The sequence below is a fragment of the Callospermophilus lateralis genome, unplaced genomic scaffold, assembly GCF_048772815.1.
Source record: "Callospermophilus lateralis isolate mCalLat2 unplaced genomic scaffold, mCalLat2.hap1 Scaffold_1118, whole genome shotgun sequence".
Classification (NCBI taxonomy): Eukaryota; Metazoa; Chordata; class Mammalia; order Rodentia; family Sciuridae; genus Callospermophilus; species Callospermophilus lateralis.
In genome coordinates, this window is record NW_027511439.1 from 226,755 (window position 1) to 239,545 (window position 12,791).

Here is a 12,791-nt window from a genome sequence, read left to right on the forward strand (position 1 = left end):
CCCCGACCAGAGGTCACTGTTGTGTGAGGTGGACGCCTCAGTCTTTTCCTTTAGTTGATCAGAAGGGAGCAGGGACTTCAAAAGCGCACTCTCCTGCTCCTTGGGTGCCTGTGGCTGGCTGGTTTATCCCCTTGCCTTTTTAAATGGGTTGTGCACCTACCCATCTGTTGGAATGGGTAGGTGCACCTCTGGATGGGCCATGGTCTCCTCCTCCCGCTGGGCCAACGAGGCACTGCAGCGTGGGGGCCCGTTCTCCCTGCCACCGCTGGTAAAGACTCTGGTCTTCTGGCCTCCGGGCTGGTCTGGCAGGCGAGGCGTGTGGCCAGGTGCAGTCTCTGGGCTCCTCCCACCTGGCCGGCACGGTGCCCTCCTGCACCGCGGGCACGTCAGCAGCGCTGGTGACTACGGCCCTTGCCGGTGTCCTGCGACTTTCCCCTGGTGTCACGCTGGCAGCAGCACAAAGTCATCGTTGACATCGACCATGGGCACGTAGAAAGAGGGCACCTCGTTCACACACAGCGACTTGTGCCCTGTGGGGTCCAGCTCCTGTGCCTTCAGCTGCCACTCCATCCTCTGCACAGCATTGAGGGCTGCGGCCTGGTGCTGCTGCCGCATCAGGAGGCAGGTCTTCATAAGGTCGTACTTGTCATCCACGTCCTGTAGCCAGGAGATGAACTGGCGGGCGTTGAAGCGATCTCGTACGGACTTGTTCTCGTCGCCCTGGCTCTCCAGAGGCATGTTGTAGACCTCAGAGTCCAGCAGCATCGTGCAGGCACTGAAAGGCACTGCCTGGTTGGCGATGGTCCTGGCCGCCCGGCAATGCACCCGCAGGATCTCCTGCTCACAGGACACGATCAGCTTCTCCCGCTCCATGCTGTGCTGTAGACGCAGCTTTCCCCGCACCGTCTCCTGCTGCTTGAACAGCTCCTTCAGGGGCTCCGCCAGGGAATGGGGGGTGCAATCACAGGGATGTGCAGCTTGCTGAGCGGCTTGCCGTCCATTAGGTAGGACCCGGTGTAGGTGACGTACTAGGCGTAGCACTGGGGTGCCTGGGGCGTGATGTAGCAGAGGATCTTGCGCTTCTCCTCAATCTTCTTTCGGATCTGGAGGTACTCGAAGTAGGGGTTGGACCTGTCGCTGTGGTAGGGCTCAATGTCGTCCAGCTTGATGGCGTCCACAATGGCGGCCAGCGTCTGCTGGATGACCTCCCTCGTCTGCTGCGTGCTTGTGTTCAGCTGCTGCTGCAGCTGCTGGCTGGAGCGCTGGAAGCGGCGCTTGCGGGGGTGCTGGGCCTGGGCATCCTCCTCCTCAGAGGCACAGCCTTTGGCCCTAGCAGCTGGGGTGGGCGTGGGGGCGGGCTCCTTATCCGTAGGAGGCGTGCTCTGCTTGCTCTGGCTGGCCAGCATCTGAGCGCGGTTCCTGGTCATGCGCTGAGGGACCTCCTCCACCTTGGGGGCTTTTGGGGGCTCCGCCGTGGGCTTGGGCTCTGGATCCGTAGCTTCTGGCTGGAGGCTGCCTGGGGGCCCCTCCATAGGGATGGCAGCAGGGGTGATCTCAGGACTGTCAGGCGTCTGTGCCATTCCATCGGTGGCAGGGCCGTCGGGTGCATGATGGGGAGTGGTGGAGGGGTCCTCAGTTTTGGTCTCCTCAGCTCCGCCCCCCAGGGGACACTGTTCGGAAGGGCTGGGGGCCAGTGCTGAGCCAGAGTCCAAGTCCTCGGGGTCCTCTCACCTGCCACAGTCTCTGCCTCCACTGCGGCTTCGAGAACCACGTCCAGCTTTAGCTCCTCTGAGGGCTCGGCTCAGACTCGGCGGGAAGTGGGGGAGAGGCCTGGTCAGGAGGCGGTATGGGTTGCCCCTCAGCCCCAGGGACACTCTCCTCTGGTGGGACGGGACTCCCTTCCAAGGGCTCAGTCTCGACATCTGAGGAGTCTTTGGGCTGGAGGGGGAGATCGGGCAGCGAGAAGGACCCCAGGTCCAGGTCATCCTCGGGGCTGGTGAAGGCGTCATGCCAGGGCACTGGCTCGCCCTGGCTGAGGGCAGACAGGCTGTGGCCACCGTCCAGGAAGCTGCTTTCCAGGGTCCCCAGAGCCTCCACTTGGGTCACCGTGGTGACACATGTGGGCTCAGGGGCCACATCAAGGGGTGCCTCAGGAAGTGACTTGCAGCCGCTGAAGAAAGACTCCAGTCTGGCAGGGGTGGCATACGCAGTGGCCCCTTCTGTGGTGGAGACGGCCACAGAGATGGCTCCTGCCCCATCATCTTTGACCTCCTCCAGGCCCGGTTCGGTGGCTGGCAAGGGGTAGGAGCTGGGGGATACGGGGTACGGGGGCTCTGAGGTGCTGAAGGGTCCTGGAACAGTGGTATGCAGGGTCTCTGCAGGACAGAAGTGTTTGGGGGACTCTGGAAACCTCTGTGGAGATTTCAGCAGAAGGTCGGAGCCCACGGGCCAGCTGATGGGGTTTTCAGAGGCACTGGCCATCAAGGTGGAGGAAAGGGCCTGCTCCGCGGCAGGATGGGCCCACTCGACCGGCTCCTCGGTGATAACAGCGTTGAAGGGGCCCTTGTCCAAGGGCTCCAGGTAGCTGGGCTCCGGAGGGATGATGGCTGCTGTGGCCTGCTGGTCCTCTGTGGAATCCAGGGGAAGGCCCAGGTCCGGGGACAGGGCCCCCTCGATGGCTGGGGCCAAGAGGTCGCCCCTAGTGGCAGGGGAGGGCTTGGCTGGTAGGCCAGGGAACACGGCCTCTGGGGAAGGTGCGCTGCTGACTGTGGCAGCTTTGGGTGAGGGGAGGCCATAGTCAGGGGAGTAGTAGCCAGGGGACAGGCAGGCAAACTTCTCTGCTGGAACAGGTGGCAGGGCAGCCTTGTCCTCCATCAAGTGCTGGCCAGGAGAGTCGAAGCTGGAGGCGGCAGGAACACTCTGCTGTCTGAATAGCTTGTCCCCCACAGTGAACTCCTCCTCAGGGGTTCTCTTGATGTCCACGGAGATGGAGCGGTACAGGTTTGTGGGGACGGGCCTCGTGGGCGTCTGGCCCGGGTGCTCTGAAGCCCCGCTTGAGGCCACAGAAAACCTGTCGTACAGCGGCGGGGAGCAGGCGCTGGTGGTGGGCAGCGGGTGCTGGGTGTCGGTACAGTTGAACACCAGGTCGGGGTAGTCGTCGGCACTGCAGGACGGGGTCCGGGGCGTGTGCAGCTCCTCGTAGCTGGGACCCGACACCAGCGAGGTTGGAGTGGGCACCCCGGCGGGCAGGCTCTGCTCGGGCCGGGGCGAGGCGGGCATGGCGTCGGCACCTAGTCCTGGCGGGGGCTTGTTTTCAGGAACAGGTGGCGTGGCAGCTGACTCCTTGGCCTTCTTCTCTTTGAAGGGCGGGTCCAGCCCCAGGGGCTTCTTGGGCGCAGCATCCAGGCCCTTCTTGCGCGTGTCATCCGCGGGCTTTGCCTTTTCCCGGAGCCTGGGGTCCCCAGACCTGTGCTGCAGCTTCTCCTTCTGCCGCATGCGCTCCTTGTGCCGCTTGTGCCGCTCCTCAATCTCCAGGTCCTTTTGCGAGAGCATCCGCTCAAAGCTGGTCATCATCAGGTCGCCGTCCCCCAGCAGCTTCTCCCGGGGCCTGGCGTCCTTCTTGCCTGGGTCTCTGGGTGGCGGGAGCTTGTCCATGCCATTGCTGATCTTGGCGGGGTCGCCCCTCTCCTTCTCTGTGACTTCTCGGGGCTTTTCCTCACCCAGCTTCACGGCCTCCTCCGGGCCCTTCTCCTTGTCCCAGACGGTGGGGCGCGGCTCCTCCTGGTGGTGCCGGTCCCTGTGCTTGTCCTTCTCCTCCCGCCACCGCTCCCTGTGCTTCTCCCTCCTCCTCTTCTCCTTCAGGGAGCCTAGGGAACTGGACCCGAAAGGCTTCAGCTCCTTCTCCACTTTCTTGGGAGGCTCCCTCTCGGGCTCGCTCCTCTCTCTCTTCTCAGAAAACCTGTCGGTGGCCTTGTCCAGCTCCTCCTCGCCGTCCACCTTCATGATGTAGGCGATGCCATAGGCCTCAGCGTCCAGGAAGTCCTTCTCGTACTGGCCGGGCTCCCTCCTGCCCCCGTCCTTGTAGTCCTCAGCCTTCTCCTTCCTCTCGGCCTTCTCCTTCTTGGCCCGCTCGCGTTCGTGGCTCTTCTTGGAGGAGGAGGAGGAGTGCCGGTGCCGCTCCTTCTCCCTCAGCCTCTCCGCCAGGCAGGGGCCCTCCGGGGCCTTGTCCTCCAGCGGCTCTGAGAAGGACACCTCTAGGAGGGCGCTCAGGCCAGGCTCGGGGCCGCGGTCTGCAAAGCTGTCCGAGGAGCCCTCGCTGGCCTTGTCGTGCACCTCCTCCCTGCCCTCCTGCAGCGCCTCCTCCTCCAGCCGCTCCAGCAGGCTGCGCTCCGCCTCCGCGCCCCGCGAGGCCCTCCGCTCCCGGTCCGGCTTCTCCTTGTGCTTGCCCTTGGCCCTGTCTTCCCCGGGGTGCTTCCTCTCCACCTTCTCGGGTGGCCTCTGCCTGCTTCGCCTCTCCTGGGTGGCGTCGGCCAGGACCCGGCCCTTGCGGTCCTTGTCCCTCTTCTCTCTGTGCTTCTCCAAGACCTTCTCCTTCTTGTCTCTGCCTGCTTCGGGGGCACCCCTGTCCTTCTTCTTCTCTTTGGGCTCCTTGTCCCGGGGCTTCTCCTGCGGCCTGTCGGAGGGGCACTTCCTGTGCCTGTCTACAACGGGCGGCTCCCTCCCGTCCTCCCTCTCCTGGAGGGCGTCCGCCCTGGGGGCCTCGCAGGCCTCCCCTGACCGCAGCCCGCTGGCCAGGTACTCCTCTTTCTCGTCCTCGCTTTCGTCCGTGAAGATGTCTGCGATGTACCAGCTCTTCTCTTTTCCCTTCTTTTCCTCTCTCTTTTCCGAGGAGTCCTTGGAGGCGGCTGCAGGGAAGGACTTGTCCTTCCTGTCCCGGGCCTGGTCGAGGCCGGCCCTCCTGTCTCGGTCTCTGCCGTGTGTGTCCTTGTCCTTGTGCTTCTCCTTGCCATCCTTCCTCTCCTTGAGGCATCTGTCAAAGTCTCTGTCCTTCGGACACTTCTCGCCTCGGTCCCTGTCACTGGATTTGTCCTTGTGCCTCTCAGAGCGAGCTTTCTCCTTCTTCTCCTTCTCCTTCTCCCGAGCTGAGTGGTGCCGCTCCCAGGACTCCAGGCTCTTGGCGAGGTCGCAGTCGGGCTTGTCCTTGAAGGCGCCCTCTCAGCCACACTCCTTCAGCTCCTCCCTGTGTGGCTCCTCTGGCCGCAGGCCGACATCCTTCCGCTCCCTGGAGCCCTCCAGGGCGTCTCTCCGGTCCCGCGGGTCCCGTGTGCCTTCCGAGGACTCTCTCCTCTTCTTGTCCTTGTGGGGGAGGTAGCTGGGAAGGCTCCGGTGCTTCTCCACCTGGTCCCTCCTCTTCTCCAAGTTCTTGTCCAAGTAGTCCCGGTCCTTCTTTCGGAAGAAAGAGTCTCTGAGATCTCGTTTTTCCCGGGCCTTGTTGTCGCGCTTCTTCTCCTTACTGTCCTCTTTCACTGTTTCCAAGATAAGTTTGGCCACAGAGTCACTCTTGATGTCCCTGTAATCTGTCACTGGGGAGTCCCAGCTGTCCTCCCCTTTGAAGTCGAAGGAGGAGTCTGAGAACCACCTGTCCTGCTGGTCGTCGGACAGGCTGAGCTTGGTGTCCTCCCTCTCCAGGAAGTGGCCCCGGTGGCAGCAGTCATCGAAGGCTGCGTCCTCCCTGTAGGCCTTCTCCCTCCGGAGTCTCTCCTTGTCCTCCTTCAAGGCCTTCTCCTTGGCCTCGCCCTTCGTCTCCGGCTTGAGGGGCGGGTCCCGGGCCTTCTTCTTCCTCTCCTCCTTGTACGGCCGCAGCCTCTCTTCCTTGGGGGACTTCTCCTTGCCCAGCCTCTCCCGCTCAGCCCTGCCAGCCCGGTCCTTTTCCTCCCGGAAGGCCCTACCGCCGTCCCTGCCCACGTCCTTGATCCTCTTCAGTGGCTTCTCGTCTCTGAAGAGCCACTCCTTGTCCTCGGGCTTCGTCCTGCCCATCCTCTCCTCCCTCTTGAGGTGGTCTGGGTCATGCTTCAACACCCGCAGCGTGCCCTCCTCAGAGACGTCGCTGTCCAGGAGGGCGGCCTTGTCGGCCTTGGGCCTGGGGTCCTCGTACTCAGGTGAAGCTCTTCAGCTTCAGCTCCTGGCCGGGGCACTGCCCCTTCTCCTTGTTTTTGTGTCTGTGTTTCGTCTTGTGTTTCTTGACGACTTTTCCCTCCTTGTCTAGCTTGGGCACAGCGCCGTTGCTGGGGTGGACGCCGCCCCTCTTCTCGGGAGCCATGCTCTGCAGGCTGCCCCTCTTGCGGTGCTCCTGCTTCCTCCTCGCGGGCTTCAGGGACTCCACGCTGGAGCCCTCGGAGGAGCAGTCCGACTCGCTCGTCAGGCCAGTGCCTGACGAGTCCGACAGCGAGCTGACCTGCGACCAGGCAGGGGAGGACACGGCCTTCCAGCTGTCTGCGCGCCAGTGCTTGCTGTGCTGGTCTGCGTGGCTGGTGCCATGGGACGAGGTGGAGGAGGCTGACAGCAAGCTGAAGAGCGACGGGTTCTTCAGCACCAGTGGGGAGCCCCTGCGGCAGCCCGTTCTCCCCACCGAGTCCCCGTCCTCCTCGCTCTCCGAGGATGCGCGCTCGGACCCAGAGGAGCACAGCTTGTCACTCCTCTTCCCAGGCCGCACCTCCTTGCCCCGGGCCTCCTTCTTCCGCTTCTTCTTCACTTTGCTCTTCTCCTTCTGCTGCCTGGGCGCAGGGGGCTCGCAGGCCTTCGAGCAGGGCAGGACTGTGTGCGCCGAGAGCCTCAGCTTCTCCCCGGCGCCCACAGCCAGGCCGGCGTCCTCCTCGTCTGAGGTGTCGGACAGGATGCGATGGGCGGCTTTCTTTGGCGCGGTGGTGCTGTTCTTGGCATAGCTCTTGACCTCCATCTTGGGGATTGACACGAAGCTGCTGGTCTTGGGTTCTTTCCTATAGTCTTTCTTCAGCAGATGCTTGTCGTCCACGGGAGGGACCCTGTCCTGCTCATCGTCCTCATCAAACTCATACTCGTCCTTGACAGGCGTCACGGTCTTCTGAGGCTCTGGGTTCTTGGCCTTGAGCTTCAGGCCCTTCTCAAACTCGGAGTCTGTGTTGTTGCCATCAACTGAGCTGGAAGGTGCAAAGGATGGGGCGTCCTCCTCCTCCTCGGAGCTCTCCGTGGAGCTCTCCTCGCTGGAGGTGTACCTGCCTTTGCCCAGCAGCAGGTTCACCATAGTCGGGGAGTTGGCAACTTTCAGCGGGGTCTCCCCTTTCCTGTTGCTCTGCTGAGGGTTCCCTCCATACCGCAGCAACAACTTCACCACCTTATAGTGCCCGTTGTTGGCAGCGTCGTGCAGTTGTGTGTCGTCATCCAGGCCCTTGGTGTTCACCTCTGCGCCTGTGGCCAGCAGCTGCTTGGCGACGTCATAGTAGCCACGGTTGCAGGCCTCCTGCAGTGCGGTCCAGCCTGGGAAGTCCTTGACATTGACATCAGCGCCCTCGCTGATGAGCTCCTTGATGGCAGCACCGTGCAGGCGGGTCTCGCCCCGCTCGTTCCTCTTGTTGACTTTGTCTTTGGTTTTTGAGGCAGAGCTGGGCGTTCCCTTCTGACACACTGCAGACTGGGAGGGGTGCTTTGGTGTGGTGTCTACTGGGCTGTTGGCAGACTCCTCCGCTGTCATCTGCATGAGGAGAGCCACCTGCTGGCGCTCAGAGAGTGGGTAGCCAGCTCGGATCCCAGACAGCCCCATGCTGAACAGCAGCCCGGACTTGCGGGTGACAGGCTCCTTCTTGATCCTCTTCCGCTCAGGACCCTGTTTCTCTTTCTTCTTGCTTCTAGGAACCTCCATTTCATGCCGTGGTGCTTCAAGGAGCGTACCAGCCTTGCAGTACCACAACATGGACTGAGCTGGAGGCATCTGTGTCCGAGTCCTTCTGTTCTCCATTGGCCCCCACAGTGAAGGGCAGCTTCCGCTTGGTGGCTCGCTCTCTCACCTCCTTTCCTCCATCACTGCGGTCCAGCTTTGGGGTCTTGGTCAGAGAAACTTTATCTTTATCCTTTTTCCCAGTTTGTTTCGCCACCATGTCGCTGCTGGGAGAAAAGTCTTCCTGCTGTGGAGTTCTAGAGCGTGCGCCCCTGGGCATCGTTCTGCTCCCGCGCCTCGTCTCCTCTAGGCCGCCACCGCGTCATCGTCACCAGTCGATTCCATGGTGGAGAATCAGCGTTGCTGAGGACTGCAATCAACTCCAGCAGGGCTGCGTACTCCAGCTCCGACGGCGGCGCGGCTCCGCGGCGGCTCGGCAGCGGGGCGCGGGCGCGGCCCATGCAGCCCGCGGCCGCGATTCCCGGGCCCCGCGGCCCGGGCGGGAAGGCGGCGGCGGCGCGGGATCCGGCTGCAGTGAATGCGCGGCGGAGGGAAACGAGCGCGCCCTCTGAGCGCCCAGGCTCGCGCGGGGCCTCGGCGCTCGCGCGGGCGCTACTGCGGGGGCGTTTGGCCGTGGACTCGGCGGCGGCGCCTCCCCGGCTGAGGCCCTCGGTCCATCGCGCTCGGTATCGGGCGGCCTCTGGCTCCAGGACCCAGCGGCTTCTGCGGCGGGCGCCTGCCGCATGAGACGCTCCCGCCCATTGGCCCGCCGTATCCGCCGAACAAAAGATATTTAAGAATAATATTTCAAGGCAAAAAGAAGGAAAAGATAATTAAGGAGATTTTTGACAGTAGCAGGTAAAGTAAGAGGGAAAAGAGAAGTAACAGGAGCCCATGTGAACCTGATCTAGAAAAACAGAGAGAGAGAGAGAGAGAGAGAGAGAGAGAGAGAGAGAGGATGATTCCAATTAATACATTAAAACATTAGAAGAGAGCCAGGTGTAGTGGTGCATAACAGTAATCCCAGTGGCTTGGGAGGCTGAGTCAGGAGAACTTCGAGTTCAAAGCCAGCCTCAGCAAATTAGCGAAGCCTGTGCAACTTAGAAAAACACTGTCTCAAAATAATTATAATAATAATTAGTATTAGTATTAGTATTGCTGGGGATGTGAGGATGTGGCTCAGTGATTAAGCACCCCGAGATTCAAACCCTAACACTAAATTAAAAAAAAAAAATAGAAGAAACACAATGAAAAGGATTTGGGACACAGTCTTGGCTATTAGGGTAACAACTACCAAATCAACACAGTCTTGCCTATTAGTGTAACAACAACCAAATCAGGATGGAAAGTGATATTTACATAATCAAAGTTGAGCTCTTCACAATAAACATTAGAGGTATTTATAGTAAACTATGCCAAAATAAAGAAAATTCTTGAGTTTTGTTTGGGCTTTCTTCAGAATTTGGGACCTTTAGGAGATGTCCATCATTTTTTGGCTTTGGGTTCCCCTCCCCACCCCTGAAGGTGTCGGAACACAGGAGCCACTCCCCTGGTTGCCAGGAACTTCCCACCAGCTGCTTGTCATTTGTCACTCAGGCATGAGGCTGGCTGCTCAGAAGGTGCAGATGGTGCGTGTTGCTGTTTCTGTGGTGTGTGGGAGCTCAGGATGCAGGGCTCCTGGCTGTTGCTGGGAGTAGGGAGGATCACCGCGAACCTGCTCACCTCCATGGAGTCTTTTCCGAATGTCTGGTGAATGTCTGCAAGCCCTGGGCCTGTGGTGGTGAATTCTCCGTTGGTGGACTGTCGTGCAGAAACAGGTCCTCCGACCAACACAACTGGCCTTGGGGACCGTCCATGCTACCAGATACAGATTCAGTTGGTTTACCGGGGCTCTAGCTTCCACTGCCCAAGGTCCTGAACCATGAGCACTGCAGGGGAGACTGAGGCAGCACCTGTCAGGGTCCAAACAGCCTTGGTTGTGGTCAAGGTCAAGGGTGCATGCTTCAGTCCCCACCCCCAACCCTAACTGCCCAGGACCAAGGCTGCCTTCCTGGTTCTGAGCTCCCTTCACCCCACTGTGAATCATTGTCTCCACTCCTCTCTGCCCAGCTCTGGAACTCTGTGGGCAGGGCAGGTTAGGTCAGCCCTTCCCCAGCGGGGCTGCTCTTTCCAGTTCCTCTTGCTATCGTGGGGAAGGGGCTGCAGCAACAAGTGGGCTCCAGGAGATGGCTGTCCTGCAGGGCTCTGCTTTCTGTCCACTATTATGTTAAACTGCTTGATCTTTTCCATGCCCCCTGCTCCTGGGGCACTTACCTTGGCCTGTTTTCTCCAGTTGCAGTGGGAGGGAGTGGCCAGCTTCTCCTCACTCTCCCCCGTGCCCTCCTCATGCTGGTCCAGGTTTGGGGCCAGGGAACTCTATCCTCATTTTCTGCTCCAGAAACCCAACCTCAAGCTCCCCCAGGTCTCAGAATGTCTAATGTTGGGTCTTGGTGACACATTTGTTCTGTCACCCACTGCTTTGGTCAGCTGTACTTCAGGGCTCCTTTCTGTGTTGAGGAGGGATCGGGGTCACCACCTCACTCTGCTCTGCTTTCTTCCCAGGACCCAGAAATTCTCCTAGGAAACAAGATCCTAAAGCACCTGAGGGAACACAGGTATTGACAATAAGAGGCAGGGAGTCATTGGGAAGGACACAGTCTCTCAAAAGAATGGGAGGAGTGTGAGCACCATGCAGGTGACCATATGGCCAGGAATGATTCTGTATTTCAGTGCCCACAGTGCTGAGTCAGGGGGTGGTGAGCAGGCTGTGGGAATCGAGGTGGAAGAGATGCATGTGATTTGAGAATAAGTGGGAAAAAATAGAGAGAAATGTAAAATTGTTTGAAATTTTTACCCTGGATCTGGAAGAGTGGTCTGAGGTCTGTACTTAGTCCTTGGACTGCTGATATTGTCCATGCATTATTTGAATGGAACTGTAACTCAATGTGAAAGTTGTGTTCTGTGGAAAGTGTAACCCACAGTTACTTTATACTGAGTAGTGAAAGACTAAGAGCTTCAGTTCTGGGACTGGGAACAAGTACCCTCACTTTCCCTGGCTCCATTCAACTGACAACTGGAAGTTAAGCCAGATAAATTAGCCAAGAAAGAATAAATATAGGTTCTCCTACTGGGGAAATGAGAAGTAATACTGTAGCTGCTCATACATAACATAATAACACATGTGGAAAACCTCATGATTCCACAGTAAATCTTTAGAAGTCACCATAGCCAGGCACAGTGTGACTTGGGAGGGGTAAGCAGGAAGATGGCAAGTTCAAGGCCAAGCTTGCCAATTGAGCAACCTCTTTGGGATCTTCTTTCCCACCATCTGGGCAGTCAACATGGTGTGCCTCTCTCAGGTGCGTGGCTGTGCCTTCCCAAGCCTCACAGGCAGCCTGTGTCTGCAGATATCACTGGGTCTCATGCTTTCTAATCTGCCTGCCTGGTCAGTTCCATGAGCCATCGGCCACATGACCAACTCCATCCTGGAGGTAACTCTCCATCCGCATTCTGTCCCATTTCACCAAACTGGAGCTTATGGGATTTACTGAGGTCACTTGACCTGGTGGTGTGGCATCAGCACAATCATCTGCTGTTTGACCAGGGACATTCTCTTTCGTTTTATCTCACACATGTACTGGGGATGTTCTTGATGTATACACATCCAGCCTGACTGCTTGGTGTTTCTGAAGACCCTAGGGGCCATCAGATACCTTTCAGTATGTCTCTTTTCTCTTTTAATAGAAATTAACTTGCTTCATTCCTTTCAATTAAGAACCCTGGCTGATACAATCAGATTCAAATGTCAGTTTGAATGTAACTAGAAAATATTATGGAAAGCAAGAGCAGTAATTATACTAATGGAGGAGGAGAGAAACATTAAAATATTTAGAAAACAATAAGATCTTATAATTACCTAGATAGGTGGCAATTGGATAAAAGTGCTCATCCTAAGGCCCAAATATCAAACTATCCTTCAATTTTATTCACTCATTTTACCCATTCATTCATTCATTCATTTTTTTTCTTTCTTCTTTCTTCTTTTTTTTTTTTTTGTACCAGAGGATAAACTCACGAGTGCTTAGCCACTGGGCCATAACACTAGTCCTCTTTCCTTTTTAATTTAGAGACAGGGTATTGTGTATTGTGATTTTCAACTTATGGGACACTTAGATTTACCTCTATGTCCACTACAATGTTATAAATACTCAGTATTTAGTGGCTGATAATTCACCTACTCCTTGAAGTAATTGCTTCCTCAGGTTCTGAGACTTATTAATAATTCTGACTAATGTTCCCACACTAATTCTGTTAGGAAGCAATCCTCCTGCTGCTGGGATTTCAGCTCAGGGGCAGCTGGCACCTGACCCTTCCTCTACTCCACCTTCCCCCACATGGAAGTTCATCTAGAAATTAACATTTCCTTTATTTTAGTTATGATTGCTGGACATAGTTCTAGAGTACATATTTCAAGAGCATGGGTATTTCTATAAATTGCTGAGAGTTCTGTGCCTCATTTTCTACACAATCTCATCTATTGGTGACATTTTCAGTTGAATTCTATTGGCTTCATTGTACCTTGCATTCCAGGAATTCTGATGGGCTTTTCTGTATTCCATTTCATTATTTATTTATTTAAATGGTCTTTCACTTTCTGTATTTTTTTCATTTGTTATTTTGATCTTAATTTAGCTCATTGAACATATAAATAATTCTATAGTCTTTATCAAGAATCTCATCCACTTCCATATCTGCAGGTGTTATAGATTTTGGGTGGAAACTTGGCTATTTCCTCATGTTTCAGAGGTCTTGGACTTGTGATCTGTTGAGATGACTCCTGTTC

General features: G+C 57.2%; 1 pseudogene; it reads right to left on the reverse strand.

The window, feature by feature from the left end:
* Nucleotides 1–205: 205 nt before the first annotated feature.
* LOC143386272 (ankyrin repeat domain-containing protein 11-like) lies at nucleotides 206–8,336 on the reverse strand (annotated as a pseudogene).
* Nucleotides 8,337–12,791: the final 4,455 nt, after the last annotated feature.